We start from the raw sequence: 16,949 nt of genomic DNA on the forward strand, positions 1-16,949 counted from the left end.
GAGGCACTGGCTATGACCTGAGGGTGTGCTACACCAGAGCGCGTGCCCACGAGATGTGTGTTGATCTCCAGCATGTATCTGCTCATAGGAAGCTTTATTTGAATAACACTTATCTTTGAAGAGAGGAACAGATGAGGAAAAACTGTGTACCAGTTAGGATCCTGCAGGAAAACATAACTACTTTAAGTACTTGACACAGCGAGAACATAATGTAGGGGAAGGAAGAAGCCAAAAGGGGGAACTGAGGCATGAGCAGGAAGATTGACCAGGTTGGGTGACTGGCCGGGGGGTAGCTGGGGGAGTGGAACATGGAGGAGACAAATCCCTGTCAGAAACACTGCCCAGGATGTAGAGAAGCCGGGCTTCCTGCCTCCCCGTCCCGGTCTCCTTCCAGCCAGATGTGGAGGGCAGGGAGCTGGGAAAACTGCCCCTAGAGGGCAGCCCCTCTGTGGACCGAGCCTGAGTAGGGGAATGGCAAGACCTGACCCAAGGGCAAAGAGGCCCTGGTAGCACAGCTCAGCGATAGCAGCTCAACTTCCTCATATTAGTCTTAAAGATACTCGGCCTGATGTTCTTAAATAATGTCCCTACAGTTGCAGAATTGGTTAATATTTATGCGCACACACACATGCATATAGTATATGACATGAATATGCACACATGTATACACATGCACAGGAGCACACACAGGCATACGGCACACACATCAATGTGGATAGGCACACATACACACACGGTGCACTTACACGCATAGTGCGCATGCATGCACACAGAGTACACACACGTACACAAAAGTGCATACACACATGAAAGTACACACAGAATACACACATACACACAAGTGCACACACGTACACACATGCACAGTGCACAAACATGCACAAGTGTGTTCCCAAATGTATGCACACACATGCACGCACAAATGCCCAGATATTTGGCGCCCAGATGCATTTCCCCCTAGCTCACGAGGCACATGGGGGGGCTTTCCTGCCCCTGAAGGAGGCTCCAGCCCCAGGGCACAGGTGAGCTGTGGGGTCTCTCTCCTGCTTCAATATCCTAATCAAGTCACATCCTCACAGCACCCCCCACCCCCACCCCGGCAGGTTCATCCAAGTGCTGGCTTTACTTTCCTGATCTGTGCAAGGGGGCGATCCACCCCAGTGTCGGGCACATGTGAGCCACAAACAGAGCACTTTTATTATTTCCTCCCAACCTCACTCCCACTCCCTCACCAATCCTCTAAACCGCCCGAGCCACACACACACACACACACACACACACACTCACACACACTGCGCAGGACAGGCATGCAGCCTCGGGTCTTCCTAGCCCTGCTCAGCAGCCTAGTGCAGCATTCAAGTAGGCCTAAGGAGTGGGCCTAGTACACAGCATGTGGCCCTGTGCCAACCTAAGTGCTGGGCTTCACTGGGCACAGCTCTCTGCATTTGATGCACACGCCAGCTGGCCCAGAAGGAAGTGCATCTCCCATCTACATGTTTAGGTAACTTTATGTCAAGGCCTGGGAGAAGTCACATTCTTGAAAAGTTCTAGATGTTTAAAAATTAAATAAGAATCAAGTGGGTAATGTCAAATGTGTTTTTTCTGTGAGAAATAATGATCTGTAATCTCTTCACCAGCTAGTGTATTAAAGGCACTGTGCTACCCTGGTTGGTGCTGACTTCAGAATGGCCTCAGAGCTTCATTGTGTTCTTTGGGTGTCTAGGATTCCTACTCAATTCTAAGCTTGTGAGCCATAAAAGGTTTGTCCCATGACAGCTTCACAATGTTAACAGTAGCTGCACTTTGCGTCATAATGGAGAACAGACTCACTATGTGAAATGGGGAGTGTTTTTCTCTGTGCACTGACACATGATTGCAGGTGCCACATTTCTGCATGCTAATGTCTAGATACTGCAAATATACAGCATAAACCAGAATTATATACCTCTGCACACAACATCCTAGCAAGCACAGTTTGTGTCAAGGTCTAACAGGGGCAGAGTGCCGAATTTCCAGAAAAGGCGACGTTCTTTGTCATTGTTCCAAAGGAGCTACTCTAATGTCAGGAAGGAAGGAAAACAGTGTATCAGGATCTGTAAATCCAATACTGCTCAGTTAGTATTGGGAATTCAATATTGACACTGGTGCATTCAGTGGGCTACAGGCAGAATGTTACATGGGTGAAGCACTTGGGAAAAAACCCTCTCTCTAGCTCACGAGGCTGCAAGAAATCAACTTACTGTCTGCTTGCTTTATGCATCATAAAGTGGTGAAATGGATTGACTAGTTTCAAGAAGACCCTGCAGAGTGACTACTGCACAGTTGATAAAGAGCTAGACTGGGTAGTAAGGAGTCCAAAATCCAGACCTGACTTTGTTCTCCACTCAAGTAGAGCCTACACAAATCAAAGCCTGGTCTGGACACTCCTCCCCGATGACAAATATTGGAACAGATCAATGCACTTCATGCTTCATGTATCCACCAAAATCAGTTTAGTAAGCTGCAAGCAGACTTTAGAGAAAAAATACATTTTAAAAATAATAGGAGCACCTGAAATCTATGTAATTTTACTAACAATTGTCACTCCAATAAATTAAAAAATAATAATAATAGAGATCCAAGATGGTGGACTAGATAAACACTGTGCCTGAGTCCTTCCGTGAACACATTAAAACCACAACTAAAGTATAGAACAATCAACCTAGGGAACCATCTGAAGTGTAGCCGAACATAAGTCTTATAACTAAAAATATAAAGAAGACACACTGAAACTGGTAAGAGGCGGGGAGATGCAGAATGGGCCCCAAACCTTCCCGTGGTGGTTGAGAATCAGGAGGGATATCTCAGCCATAGATGTTCCCCCTGGAGGAGTGAAGGACACCAGCCCCCTACATCAGGATCCCCAGCCCAGAGTACTGGTGCCAGGAACAGGAGCGCCCACAACATCTGGCTGTAAAAAACCAGGGGGATTCTGACCGTTCAGGTGGGACGGAAAGCTGCGGGAAACTCAGCTGTCCTCTTAAAGGGCCCACACACAGACTCACTTGCTTGCAGGCACTCACCTTGGGCTCCAGTGGAGAGGGATGATGACTCAGGGTTGGGGGTGGGAGGCCTTGGAGACATAAGAGGCGCAGACTGAGGTATGTGGCTTCAGGGGGAGGACTGGAGGACAGTTAGCATTTTCCTAAGGAGTGCTCCTCCCACGCAGCCTGTAGGTAGGCGCCATCTTTCCTTTGTTGATCCCACCCCCACAGGCCAAATCTGAACGTGACTGGCCTGGTGAGCTCTGCTGCTCCGCCCTGCTGACTCAGCTGGGACTCTGATCCACCCAACTCACCCACTGCTGGAGGTGCTTTCTCCAAGAGCAGCTAGCCCCCTCCTGCATTGCACTCTTTCTCGGAAAACTATCAGAGTCCATGGGCCACAGGTGGGTGGCGACTGGCCTTAGTGTGTTCTGAGACTTTTTCTGAGAAGCTCCAGGCTCAGCACTGGCACTAAATCAGAGTCTACATTAACCTGGGGCCACAACTCTTCCCACCCTGCGACCCGGCCTCACCCAACTTGCATACTGCATGAGGCTTTATCAGTGGCTGAACCTTAAGGGAGCCGGAAGGTGGCAGCAGGCCTCTGGTTGTCCTGGCTTTTTGCAGAGTTCCCCCAGGACTCATACTGGTGGCAGCCATCCTCGGTTCACAGCGAGGCCTCTCCCACACACCTCCAGGTTTAGCACAGGCAGTAAACAACATTGCTGAACTTATCATAGTGATCACTTCTTTAGGTATATAAATGTTGAATAACTATGGTGTACCCCTGAGACTAACATAATATTGTATGTTAGCTGTATTTTTAATACAAATCTTTCTAAAAATGAAAAAAAAAAAGGTAAATGAAGTCGAATAAATGGAACAGAGCTGAAAATATCAATGTGTATCATATGTATTGATTAAAAAACATTTGTTTGGGTTGTATGTGTGTGTGTGTTTCATTGTGCATTACAGTCAAACAAGCTGTAAGATATTAGACAAAATGATAAATGCCAATTGAGGAGGAAGGTAAGGATTTCTCAATTCATTCTTCATCCCATAGCCATGCAACAGATCTGCAAGCGGGGCACAGTGACAAGGAGCACACGTGGACTCTGATAAACCCCGTGGATGACAAATACTCAGATCAATGGTACACCCAACCGGAACTTTGTCAGCAATACTCTATCCATCCTCATTGGCCCAGTTCTCAGACTCTAGGACTTCCTCTCTCGGCTGAGCTGCTGTAGCTGCCTTGCTACTGGCCCTAGCAGAGACACATGCATTCCAGAATGAAAGATTATGACTGCCTGGCTTAATATTCTCTTTCTCTAGGGGAGCCTTCAACTAAGGGCAATTCAGGCTTTGAGGCACAGCCAGACCTTTGGCAGATGTCTCATTCCTCGCAGGTAAGGCTCCTCCCAGGACCACTGTGTGTGCCCTGGTGTGGTCCTAGGTGTGGAGAATTTGTGACACATGTCCTGCTCCTCAGAGATACTGCTGTCCTTGGCTCCTTTCAGAATCATCTATAAATGTTTAAGGCATGTGGGAAGCAGGATTTGTTCTCACTCTTTGAAGGACTCTTGGCTGGAGGCATGGCTGTGGTGAGTGAAACACCCACGTCGCTGCTCTGCAGCAGAGCAACAAGTGTGCAGCACTGAACACGCTCTCCCTTCTCTGCATGCAGCTTTCCCAGTTCTCTGTGTTACTTTTGCACCGTGCCATGTTCAAGGTGCATGAGTGTAACCCTCATCAGACTCAACCGCAGGCCCTCATCTTGGTGAAATAGGATCTAAACAAAATGGCAGCTGCTGTAACTGTCCTTTTTAGCAGCTTGTGGGCCAATAGTGTCTCAAGATCTTTCTTCACAGGCCTCATGAGATGCCCCGGACTCAGCTCATGTGTAACTACCCTGTAAGGGTGTGTGAAGGCGGCACGAGAATTGGGTTGGCTGAATTCATCAGGATTGCAGAATCCTGCTTTGTAATCCCACTGAGCCCTCCAAGACTTTAGAGTGACTGGTTGATCTCCTGGCTTCCACTCCTCTCCCCAGGACCCCGGCCAAAGCCAGGGCCTGATCTCTCTATTTATGGCCTCAGCACACTCCCCAGTCCACCCGTGTCAACTCCATTGCAGCAGAGCACAACAAAAAGTTGCTGGAGAGTGACTTGTTTAATTGTATTAATTTCGTTCATTTGCTTTTAAAAAAAAAAAAAAGTGGGGAAAGGAATGTATATAATGAGTGACATTTTGCAAGAAGTCCTGGAGGAGCATTTCCAGCAGGATCCCAGTCCCACTGATCCTGGGGAGACACTGCAGATTTCTGAGCATCCCCAGGTGAACATCGACTTAGCATCAGGCACTGTTCTGGGCATTGGGGCACGGTGGAGAACTCAGCCCGCCAGGTCTCTCCTGTGGCCTTACATTGCAGTGGGTAGAGTCAGAAAATAGAGACTAAGTAAAGCTTCTCAGGGAATTGTAGGAGTGGAAGTATAGAGCTTGACTAATAGTAGGTGATGTGAGAAGGCAACATTCAAGTTGAGATGTGAGTGGCACCAAGGAGCCAGTCAAGGGCAGAAAAGAGCATGTTAGGGACAGCCAGCACTAGGGAAAGGACGTTAACATGCAACAACGTTGGAAAGTTAGAGGGACTCAGAGAAGGCCAGTATGGCTAGAGCATGGCACGCTAGAGCACGGCATGCAAAGGCTGTGTGATACAGGGCAAGGCTGAAGAGCTGCAGGAGCTTGAGTTTCAGTCCAAGAGGGACAGCAAGCATTGAGAAAAGGAAGCTGGGAAGTCAGATGATAAGATTTATATTTTTAGAAGACCATTCTCAATGTGGCAAATGAGTTGTGTATGGGCAACAGTGAACACAGGTCACCACTTAGCAGCCTATGTGTTTTCAGAGGCTTGGGCTGAGGAGGGGTAGCGAACAAAGGTGGACTCCATATTTGGGTGTGATATAGGATTGATTGGATATGCTGGTGGGTTAAATGTGATGGAGAAGGCAAAGAGAGACCAAAAGGATAACTTCTAAATTTGGAGCTTGAACAATTAGGATGATAATGGAGTCATTTAGGGAAATGAGAAAGACTAGGAGATAGAAGGATTTTTTTTCCAGGGAGAAATGGGGAATAGAGTTCTGTTTTGGACATATTAAGTGTGAGATGCCTACCAGACATCTGTAGAGAGAAAACATAGGCAAATGATATATGAGCCGAGAGCCCTGGAAAAGGATCCCGTTGCAGCCAATTGTGGTGGGAACTGTAGGTAATGTTACCCTAAACCAACGGTCAGCTACCTCTCAGAGTTGGCACCTCTTGCCCAGCACAGCACAGCACAGCACAGACCTTGACCAGAGTTGTGGACCCCAGCTTCTCCTTCTCCTGGCTCATGACCAACCCACACACGTTTCTCCAATTTAATAGATGAAATAAGTGAGTGCTGCAGAAAAGTACGTATATTAGACCATGAAGAAAAATGGCTGTAGGTTTCATTGCTAAAAGATGGGAGCAAATGGATCAGCTTGAAGACAGATCCCAAGACAGGGGATCTAATGAGCCCCCATCACCTAACCCTGGAAAAGTTACCCCAGGGTTGATATCATGCCCGTAAAAGTTTCAGATGTCCAAAGACATGGCCCAAAGTACTAGGGGCCTCTCAATTAGTAGACTGGAGCATCTCAAATGGTCTATCCATATGATTCCTACACTTACCCGTTCCTACCCACCCACCTGGGACAGTCTGGAACTAACCCAAGAGGAAGGAATGGCCACCTAGAAAATCATCTTTCCTTTCTACATTCTGCACAAGGGGAATGAAAAACTTTCCAAACCAGAACTTCTGTAATGAGCTATGCAGTGTGTTCCTCGATTTCTGTGAAACACTATATCCCGTTGAGTGAGGTTCCAGCTCTCCCAGCCTGTGATCTTCCCCTCAAAAACAAAAGAAAAAGCATGCAACTGCTTTAAGATTCAAATTGTTCTCTCTCCTCAGTTAGTTCCTTGAAATAAGTCAATGAATAGTTTCTCAACAGTACAGTGCACTCCCTCTATGAAAAAATTATAGGGTTCAGGCTGTTTAACCAGTAGAAAAATTTGATTGACTGAAAATCAGAAAGTGCTTTATAATATACTCAACAGAGTTTTCTGAGAGAATACATGAGCCTCTGTATTTTAAGACCTTCTTAAAGATCTGTTCAAATCTTTGTCCCATAAATGGTGCCATTTTCTTTTTCATAAATGTATGAATACCGGAAAAGAAAATTTGCTTAGTTCAAAAAACAAATACAATAATTTCCCTGATCATCTCATTTTCTTATTATTAAATATATTACTTTTTCCTAATAGTAAGTAATAAAGTAGAAGGAGTTAGCTTACTTATTAAAGGTTTTTAAATTACTTTTGAAATCTGAGGATTCTCAGGAGAAAGATTTAGGATTCTTTCAGGTGAGAGGTTAGGGAAATTCTAAAAGAATTTCTATAGCTGAAAATTAAGTTTATTTTCACAAAATTCAACACTCCAAAACACCTCCAACTAGAGTCTGACCTGCACCCAAAGGATGCAGTGACTGAAGGAGAATTTTAACATCAAGACAATTACACAAATGTGTACAAGTCTGTCATTAGGGGCATTGTTTTGTTTTAAATATCAGGTGTCAACTCTATGTAATGCACAATCCCTGGGAGGGACCTGCGGCAATTACCTTTAAATACAGGCACATCTATTTAACTTAAGCAGGTTAAAAAACATGCTTCCCTCAAAAAAATCCCCCACCTCCACCCCTGGAGAAACAGTCCAAATGTATATATTTAAGCAGCATTTTGTCATTAAATATTTGCAAATTTGATAGGAATCAAAGCTTCTTTTGAAGAATGAGACTAAAATGGTAACTTAAATGCATTTGCTTAGTCCCACCCTTTTCTAAATTCCCAATAAGAAAAGTTTTGCCCCCAAATGACAAATTGGAGGATGATACCATCCCAGTTTGCTGGGCAACTGGTGACACACACCAAGACTGGTATTACAGATTCAACAATTTGATCAAAGATGTGTGCTTAGAGTGTTGGGGATTGGAGAATTCTTCCGGATCCCTGGACCCTGCCAGCTGTGCCCTCCCCTCAGGAATCAGGGTGCCTCTACGGTCATGTGCCTGTGGTCCAGGTTGCTTGCCAGGAATGAGCATGAGCTGCAGAATAGTGTGGAGTTCCCCGTGCCAGCTCAAGGAACAGCCGACCCGGAAGTTCCCTAATAGTTGATTTTATGACCTGTATTTGAGAAAGCTCTGGGTGAACTTGGTTGCTTTGCCCTAACATCTTAGCCAATATGCTACCTTGTCAAGTATATAATGTGGATGGGCAAATGTTTTTTATTCTGATGTTTTCCTTGAAAGTAGTGACAGTGCAAGGTAACATAAACAATATAAGTATTTCCCTTCTACAATCTAGATAAATAATCCTTCTGTGATGTTGCCATTGTGGTGAAATCAAAACCAGTTTTTCTCTACAAGGCCCACCCATGTGTGCAGAGCCTGGAGGATTTGGGGAGACTGTAGAGAAAGGAGAGACGTAGAGGAGTGTTGAGCTATACATTGGGTGGGTGAGGAAACGTATTTCTGCCATATTCAACCCCCAAATCCCAAAACCACCTACTTTTTGAGGCACATGTAAGAAGGAAGGCAGCTTGCAAGCCCATTGCCATCTACATTACCAATGAGACATCCTGTTGGATTCAGGAAAGAATTTTGTTTTCAATCAAAGTAGGTCCCAGAGAATTAGATGGGATCATAGTGAGATCCGTATCTTTGTATTTCATGATTAAATTGCTAATTTCCTAGGGTAAAAAGAAAAAAAATTAAAACTGCAATGAAAAAGAGGGAGACATTTTATAAATTTATACATTATCTGTAAAGGAAAGATATTCAGGCTGGTATTTGATTTTTCAACTGCAACACTGAATGCAAAATAGCAATAAAGCAGAGTTCTAAGGTAAAAGGATTATGAGTTATATGATTATTTAATTATGGTTCAAATGTAATGGCAAATAAAAGGTATATTTTGCTGTGCAAGGACTCAGAAACAATAAACTAATTCCAAAAGAATTACTCAAGGAGATACTCCATACAAGTGAAAAATGAATCAGAATGAACATAAAAAAATAGAAAAATGTGATATTGAACAAACAGTAAAACTTACAGTCCAGTTTAACTATCTATCAATGATGTATTAGTTGTAAAGCTTACTGCAATGGTTTACCCAATGTTTTGAACATTTTAATATATTTTGTCTGGTGTTTTAGTTGTTTTGGGTTGGAGGGCAGTTCCTGTTTTTCCATCTTGACTAGAAATGAAATTTAGCTAGTTTTTATAAACTAAATTTTCTAAATGTCACTGGTAGACAAGAGTGTAATTTGTTTTTTTACTATTGATAAATGTGACTCAACATTTACAAATATCTTATGGATTCAAAGAGAGTCTATGTATTCATGGGGGGTTATGTATATCCATAACCTAGTCATCAAAATATGACAGTTTTGTTTTTTCTTTTTAATATGTGTAGCTTTTACATTGTTTTTCTGTCAGAGCAAGAACACTTTGTTTTGGATTTCTCCCCTCCTCTACCACCCCCTATTTCTGGAATATTCCATCTGCGTAAGTACCCAAGATAAAAGTTAAACAGATCAGGGCAGACAACTGGGAAGGATGAAGGAAGATAAAAGGGAAGGAGGTCACCACTAAAGAATAAAAATAAAAAAGGTGCAAAATTGATTACCTCAGTCCTACTTTGTTTATCCCTGGGCTCCTGGGTTAAAGACACATGTGAGCCAAAATACAGTGTAAGGAACAAAAACCCAACACGTCCCGTTCTTGTCACAAAACCCAAATGTGAGCCTCAGATGGTTCTGTCTGTCCAGAGGGTGCTCCCTCCAGGGAAAGGGGCGGAACAGGTCAGGAGCAGTTTCCAAGGCAGCGGAGGTATGCAATGGCTGATGGTGGGGTGATGGTTTCCCACCCACCAGAGGGCTGCTTTTCTGCTGGTTAGTGGTGCTTCCCATCTCTTCCCCTCCCCAGAGGCAGACATTATAGCTGGAAGCCCTCCACGGGGGCCTCAGGCAGCTGGAAGATGAACTGCTGTTGTGTTTCATCCACTTGGGGTGGGGGTAGGCTGCTATCATCATCTTCTACACCAAAGTAGTGCTCAATGAGGTCGAAGGCCTTCTGGTAGATCTCCTGGTTCTCATGGCTCTGGAGAAACTCAATTTTATCCAAGTCTTCGATGAGGACACAGTAGGGATTGACCCCTGAGCCACTGCGCTTGCCCTCTTGCTCTCCAAGGCAAAGGATGTTCTCCAGTCCATTGAGGGCCACTTGCACAATCTTTGAGTTCATCACAGTCAGCAAGTCACACTGGGGTTTGATGCAGCCCAGTGAGACCAGGTACCTGATCTGCTCAGGGGTTCCTCCTGATGTGGCATTGGTGATGGCCCAGGCTGCCTCTTTCTTTGTATGGAACTCTACTTTCTGAAGGATTTCAATCAACACAGGGAATATATTTGCATCTATGACAGCCTGTGTTTGAGCCCTGTGCCAGCAGTGATATTTGAAATAGTCCAGCAAGCTTCTTTCCGGATTGACTCTTTGGGGCTGCTCAGTAAGTGAAGGAGACAAGGAAGTGGTGAACAGTTAAGAATTACCTGGGTCTGGGTGTCATCCCCAGTGACAATGTTACCCACAGCTCTCAGGGCAGGAGAAGCCACTGTGTAATCATTATGCATTACAAGCTCTACCAATTTCCTGCAGACTCCAGAGTCTATGGCCGCGTGGATCTTCTTGTTGGGTCCATCGGACAGCTAAGAAAGGGCCCAGGAAGCATCTGCCAGCAAGTCTGAATCACTGCTGAGGAGTAAGCCAGACAGCACAGACAAACAAGGGGGAGCTTTGCAAATTCTGGGGGTGGGTCCTTCCCTCCGCGGGAGTTTGACTGTGCCCAGACTGCATTCCGTATCCTTGTCAGTCTTGCGGACTTTGTAAGGAGTGTTAACAAAGGATTAAGGATGGAACAGTTCAAGACGTACTCTCTGCAAATGGAGCTGTCTGCAGCTATGTTTCCCAGTGCCCGGACTGCCTGTGCCTGTATGTGCTCCAAGCCCGAGTTAAGCAGCTGTATAAAAATGGGGGCAGCCCCTGCTTCAATGACAATTTTGGTCTGCGGAGAGGTTCCATTGGCAATATTCGTCAGAGCCCAGGCAGCGTCAAACTGTAATGTGCAATTCTCATTCCTCTTCAGAAACTCCACAAACCAACCCACCACTCCTGGAGTGTCGATAACTTCATCTATTGGAGGACTAGGCTCTTTGCAGAGCAGTTTCCGGAATTTGTGTGGGTTGCTAACTGCAGGTCAGGATCATCCGAAAAGAGCATCTCAACCATCTCTCTTGTGGTCACTCTCCCCAGTGGTAGAGCTCACATAGGAATCCACGAGAGGACTAGCGAACATGGCGCCTTCCTCAGTAATCATCTTCACATTTCTGCGTTTAGAAAGTTGTTCCCGCTTCTGCTTCCGGAGCTGAATATTCTTCTTCTCTTCCTCGCCTCATTTCCTCAGGGTTTAGGGCATTGTTCTTATAGCTCTTAATTCGATAACTCTCCTTCCCGGGGCTCACCATGGTCTCCACCGAGGCTCTGCTCCCACTTGGCGGCGGCAGCTCCAGCGGCAGCTCCAGCAGACAACATGGCGGAGCTGCAGGACGGCAGCCCGACACGGACAAACAACGTGACACTCAAGCCCGGGAAGAAGCGCGCTCTCAGCCCCACAGCCTGGTTTACACAGAGGCTGTTACATTTTTTTTGTCTTTTATGCTAATTCAATATTGAATAGAAATGGTGATAGTCTGCATTCTAGACATGGTCTTAATTTTCCAGGAAAAATGTTTAAATATTTTACTATTATTAATGAGATTAGCTCAAAAATTGAGCTAATGAGATTAATTTCATAATAATGAGATTAGTTTGGGATTTTTTTTCCTTCCTCCCTTTTTATGAAGAATATATTAAATCTTATTAAATGCTTTTGAGTTTTGAGATCGTATGGCAAATGACATAAGTAGGATTTTTTAAATGTTGAACCAACTTCAAAAAAACCCCACCTGGATGGGCCTTTGTGGGTTTAATGTGCGGCAGTGTTCAGTTTGCTAGTATTTGTTTAGGACTGGGGCACTTACACACATGAGCAAAAGTGGCCTGTAATTTTCATAAGGGATGCTCTTTTTTCATCAGCACCAAAGGGTTTGTTGATTCTATTAACATTTTCGAAATCCAAATCACTTCCAAACTGGCAGTCTTCCGTTTCCTCAATACAGGAATATCACTAGCATCTTTTACTTACCATCCACAATACGGACAATTTTTTCCCCACTCAACTATGGAACAGGTGAAGAAAAAATGAAAAGAAGATGGAGGAGATCATCAATGGGGCAGGGGTGGCCAAGTCAGGAAAGAAGATAAAGACAGTGTGCACCTATGTAAGAAGAGAAGGTGCAGGGTGGGATTATACTCTCTGTGGGGGCAAAAAGCAGAGGAAAACATAGGGATGGGGAACCTATGACCCCTCAGATTGAAACAAGTAGGAGGAAGTAGAATTCCATTTGCTTGGTTGGCCTTCCCTATGCACTAAAAACTTGTTCTCAATAAATCAAGTGAGGCTCAAATTCCTTTCTAGAGTTTTCCATGAAGAACCCAAACCCCAGTAATTGAAAACCAGGCACACTTTTCACTATAGATGCCTTGAGCATCGTGATATGCTAACAACTATAAATACTGCACTGTGAGGTTCTGACTGGCAGTTGGTTCCATCCTCAGTTTCTCACAGGGCATCTGGGGAATCCTCTCTTTTCTGGCCTGGTTCAGATTTCTTATCTGCACTGTGCATATCCTCTTGATCCCCCTATGCTCCACACTAATCTTGTCTTAAGCTGGTGTGTGCTGGGATATTGCTCTCCTGTGTCAGGACCTTGCTGCTATCTGCATAAAATTCTTGGCCTCTCTATCTGCAATTAGTCCAAGTTCACATGAAGTACCACATCTCTATCAATTACTAAAGAGGGTTTGCCCTCCTCTAATCAGTTCTGCAGAGCAGAAACACTGCTGGTTAAATTTGGGGGCTCCACAACATTCTCTTTTTCTTTGAGTCACTCCATGTTTTACGGTCAAAGGTCTATGTGTGATGATGATGATGATGATGGTGATAAGTTAACATTTACCTAATCTTGTTAAGTGCTGGACACCATCTATACATAATTACTCATTTTCACAGCCTAATGAGACCTCATTTTACAGATGAGGACACTAAGCTCCCGGAGTTTAACTGAGGGCATAATTTGCTTAAACAAAAGCAACACGCCACAACTCTGCTTGTCTGGCACTTATACTTGTCCTTCAGGCTACAACAACCCAGAGCCTCACTTCTGAGCCATTTCACACCCACCCAAGCTCCAAGGTGACAGAGAGGAGGTGCTGGCAAAGGTGACACATGTGGTTGCAGGACAGGCTGGCACTGCAGGGTAAGGTCACATGGCTGGAGCTTGGTTCTCACTCAGCCCTCAGACTCAGCGTGCAAGCTGCCTGGGCTCCTTCCAGCAACCCTGTCCCACAGCTGCCCCTGCAACCAAGGAACTTCCTGGGAAGGGCCCTGCAATGAGGTCTCAACAGGTGACCTCCTGGCAGCTCGCCCTGGAGGGGGGTTGGGGTCAGTTCCCCAAACTATCCACCACAGGAGCTGAAGATTGAAAACTGCTGAATTAGAGGAAAGAACCACTAATAGCCATGTGCTCTAGATATCTGTAACTTTGGTGTTCATAACTTTGTAAAATTGTACAAATATTTTAATAACACGTTTAACACAGCAAGAAATAAAATTAGAAATGTTTTCCTGGCAAGTGGGTCCATGAGCGGTTTATGCAAGTTGACATGACAGACCGTCCTCTGCTGCTGTCTAGGCTATCTCCTCTGCCTGGCCCCTCACAGCGCCCATGCCTGCCAATTAGCAGTAAGCCGACTCCTGGTGAACCCAGGCAGCAGCTGTGATCACCGCCAGCTAAAATCAAGGATTAGCAAGTCAGCATGGCTCCAGATTGCAGAGGCTACTTAAGCCCATATAGGCACATTACATTATTTTTCCTGGCTGAATAGAGAGAGCAAGCTCTCGCTGCCCGGAGAAATTCACACTTACCTTTCTCATCTGTCAACTATGTCAATGAAAATGAGCATTCATGTTATCATGCTGCTGATCACACACCAGCAAGTCAGCACTCACATATTACCATTCTTAATGTCTATCCACGGCCTCTTACTGCTCGCCTCAGAAGGCTGAGTGTTTCTCCAGGCAATGCCAACATTGTCCTAAATGGACACCTGCTTGAAAACCGACAGAAAAGGCAGTGGCTTCGTTCCCTTCTCTTCCACCTGGAGCTGATTTTGAAACAACTTTTCTTTTTCTGCCCCTGTTCCCTACTGCTGTTAGAGCTTACGTGAGAATTATGTCACTGAGGCTTTAACTAGCTGCACCCAGAGAGAAGGCAAAGCTGGTGCTGGCGGCCTGCTCACTTAGCCTTGCTAGGAGGAGATGTGCTTCTTTCATCCCAGATCAAGTGACAAGATGGGGGAGAGGAGAACTCTCCCCAGGCTCCCACTGAAGCTTATTGCATAATCTAGGGGCTAGGAAGAAAAGAAGTGGTTCTATGGGGAAATGGCCACGGAGGGTCAGCAGTGCTCAGGTAAGCAGTCTGTATTCACCTGCCTTTGAAATGCTCAGAAAGGCAGGTGAAAGGAAAACAGGAAAGGCAAACTCTCCTTACTCTTGCTTGGCCCTCAGCCCGCTCTCCGTTTTCCATCTGCCAGAATGGGAGAGTGGGCGTACCCTGCCCATGCCATAGACTCAGGAGTTTGCGCAACTTCTGTGGAAAAAAAAGTGAGTTGATTTTTCTAAATTTTCTCCATATTTGAGTTCTAAGAGACTCAAAAGGAAACATGTGTCCTCATGTATCTTTCCTTAGCTCTTAGACCATTCATTTAACTAGCATCTATTGAGCACCTACTATGTGCAAGGTGTGAAGAATGGGGCTGAGAACATCTAAGTGAGGGAAATGGAGTCACTTCGAGTTGAGTAAAACTGTTTCCTAAGAGACACGCCCTTCCACCGATCTCTGTAAGCCAACAGTGACAGCAGCATGCAGAGTGTTAGGACAAACAGACAGAAATTAATGGACCAAATGAAGAGCAATCTGAGCAAGGCCATGACATGAGCACTTTGACCACAGCACTTTCCCTTAATGACTACGCATAAAATAAAGATGACATCGTTCCAAGATCTATCGTTGTTGTCCTGAGACTACAGCAGGGAAGTTTCTATCCTATACTTTCCTGCTCAAAATTTTGACACAGTCCTTACATCAGCTCATTTGTATCAACAAGCAAATAATGTAAGCAAGTAATTGACCTGGAAAGAAAAGTTGAACAAAAGGGTTTGAACTTTAAATTGGTATCAATAGTCTTGTTATCCAGTGCTCGGAAACAAATGATCTCAAAACTTAGTGGCATTAACAAGTTTTTTATGTGACATAGTTTCTGAGGGTCACGAGTTGGAGAGTGGCTTAGCTGGGAGCTTCTGGCCGGGGTGGGGTGGGGTGGCTGTTGGGGCTTAGTGTCTCTGAAGAGGATTTCAGTCTAAATGTTGGCTGGGGCTGCATCATCTGAAGGCTGGACTATGCTGGAGGATCACTTCACAAGCTCAGTGGGCAGGAAACCTCTGCTGCTTGCCCACAGTCCTCTGCCTAGGGCTGCTTGTCTTTTATGGCCTAGATTCATAAGTGACACGCCATCACTTCTGCAATATCCTATTGGTTACATAAGCCAGCTTCCCCTTTTTTTATATAGACTTTACTTTTTAGAGCATTTTTAGTTTCACAGCAAAATTTAGGGAAAGTACAGCTATTTCCCATATGCCCCCTTCCCGCACATATGCACAACCTCTCCCATTATCAACATGCCCCACCAGAGGGGTGCATTTGTTACAATTGATGAACCTACACTGACACATTATCATCACCCAAAGTCCACAGGGTTCACTTTTGGTGTCGTACATTCTATGGGTTTAGACAAATGCATACTGACATATGTCATCATTATAGTATTACGCAGAGTAGTTTCACTGGGCTAAACCTCCTCTGTGTTCCGAGTATTCATCCTTCTTCTTGAACCCCTGGCAACAACTGATCTTTTTACTGTCTCCATGGTTTTGTGTTTTCTAGTGTCACGTAGTTGGAATCACACAGTACGTAGCCTTTTCAGATTGTCTTCTTTCACTTAGTAATATGTATTTAGAATTCTTCCATGTCTTTTTATGGCTCGATAGCACATTTCTTTTTAGCACTGAATTATATTCTGTTGCCTTGATGTACCACAGATTATTTGTCCATTAACCTCCCGAAAGGCATCTTGGTTGCTTCCAAGTTTTCAGGCCAGCACTATGCAATGCTAGAGAAGAATACAGAACGCACCAGTGAAGGAAGGAAGAATTATTGGGGCCACACTGGAAACTGAGAATTACTGGGGCCACTCTGGAAACAGTCTCCCTCTGTGGTCCCCAATGATTCATATTTCTCCTACATGGAATATACATTCATTTCCTTCCAAGGCCCATTACAGTTTCAGCTCAAAGTCCAGAATGCCATCACCTAAACTAGGTCCAGGTACGGATGATGGTCCTTAGATGTAGTTCCTTAAGTTTACTACCTTGAGTATAGTTCCTTTTGACCTGAAGACCTGCAAAATAAAAAGGCAGTTATCAGCTCCCTTGCTCCCAACACACACACACACACACACACCATACAATGGTGGGACAGGCATAGCATATCTATGTTAGACCTTCCTG

General features: G+C 44.9%; 1 pseudogene; it reads right to left on the minus strand.

The window, feature by feature from the left end:
* Window positions 1–10,074: 10,074 nt before the first annotated feature.
* LOC117021540 (importin subunit alpha-7-like) lies at window positions 10,075–11,700 on the minus strand (annotated as a pseudogene).
* Between the last annotated feature and the right edge of the window lie 5,249 nt (window positions 11,701–16,949).

The sequence above is a fragment of the Rhinolophus ferrumequinum genome, chromosome 4 (assembly GCF_004115265.2).
Source record: "Rhinolophus ferrumequinum isolate MPI-CBG mRhiFer1 chromosome 4, mRhiFer1_v1.p, whole genome shotgun sequence".
NCBI classification, from domain to species: Eukaryota; Metazoa; Chordata; class Mammalia; order Chiroptera; family Rhinolophidae; genus Rhinolophus; species Rhinolophus ferrumequinum.